The sequence below is a fragment of the Phascolarctos cinereus genome, unplaced genomic scaffold, assembly GCF_003287225.1.
Source record: "Phascolarctos cinereus isolate Bilbo 61053 unplaced genomic scaffold, phaCin_HiC Scaffold_1;HRSCAF=81, whole genome shotgun sequence".
NCBI classification, from domain to species: Eukaryota; Metazoa; Chordata; class Mammalia; order Diprotodontia; family Phascolarctidae; genus Phascolarctos; species Phascolarctos cinereus.
The window spans coordinates 214,857,038-214,857,808 of record NW_027555514.1 but is presented as its reverse complement, the minus strand read 5'-3'; the positions used below and the strand labels follow the sequence as shown (position 1 = coordinate 214,857,808).

At 45.0% G+C, this 771-nt stretch overlaps 1 pseudogene; it reads left to right on the top strand.

The window, feature by feature from the left end:
• The first annotated feature begins 265 nt into the window (after positions 1–265).
• Positions 266–771, top strand: LOC110194023 (myosin light polypeptide 6 pseudogene; annotated as a pseudogene).

The following is a 771-nucleotide window of genomic DNA, read 5'->3' as shown; positions in this document are numbered from 1 at the left end:
TGTGGGTCTAAAAGGAGAAGGTGACATGGTCTGGAAGAGAGGGCAGGCCAAGAGAAGTTCAGGATCAAAGGTCAAAAAGAAGTGAGGCAACATGACTAATGTGGAGATATGTTTTGCATGATTACACACATATAACCTGTATAACGTTGCTTGCTGTCTTGGGAAGCAAAGAAGGGAGAAAAATTTGGAACTCAAAATCTTATAAAGGAATGAATGTTAGAAATTGTCTTGATTACATACAGCAGTAGCAGTGTGAGCGAGCTGCATGGCCAAGTTGAATGACTTCACAGAGGATCAGACAGCAGAGTTCAACGAAGCCTTCCAGTGGTTTGATCAAACAGGGGATGGAAAGATCTTATACAGCCAGTGCGGGGATGTGATGCAAGCCCCTGGGCCAGAGTCCTACCAATGCTGAGGTGCTCAAGATTTTAGGGAATCCCAAGAGTGATCCCAAGAGTGATGAATGTGAAGGTTCTGGACTTTGAACACTTTCTGCCAATGCTTCAGACCATAGAAAATAATAAGGACCAGGGCACATATGAAGACTATGTAGAAGGGCTTCAGGTGTTTGATAAGGAAGGGAACAGCATAGTCATGGGGGCTGAAATGCAATAAGTCCTCATCACCCCTAGTGAGAAGATGACAGAGGACGAAGTAGAAGTGTTGGTGGCAGGGCATGAGGAGAGCAACAGTTGTATCAGCTACGAAGAGCTAGTCCAGGTGGTGCTGAATGGCTGTGAACAACTTCCCTTTCCACAAAGAATCCACTAA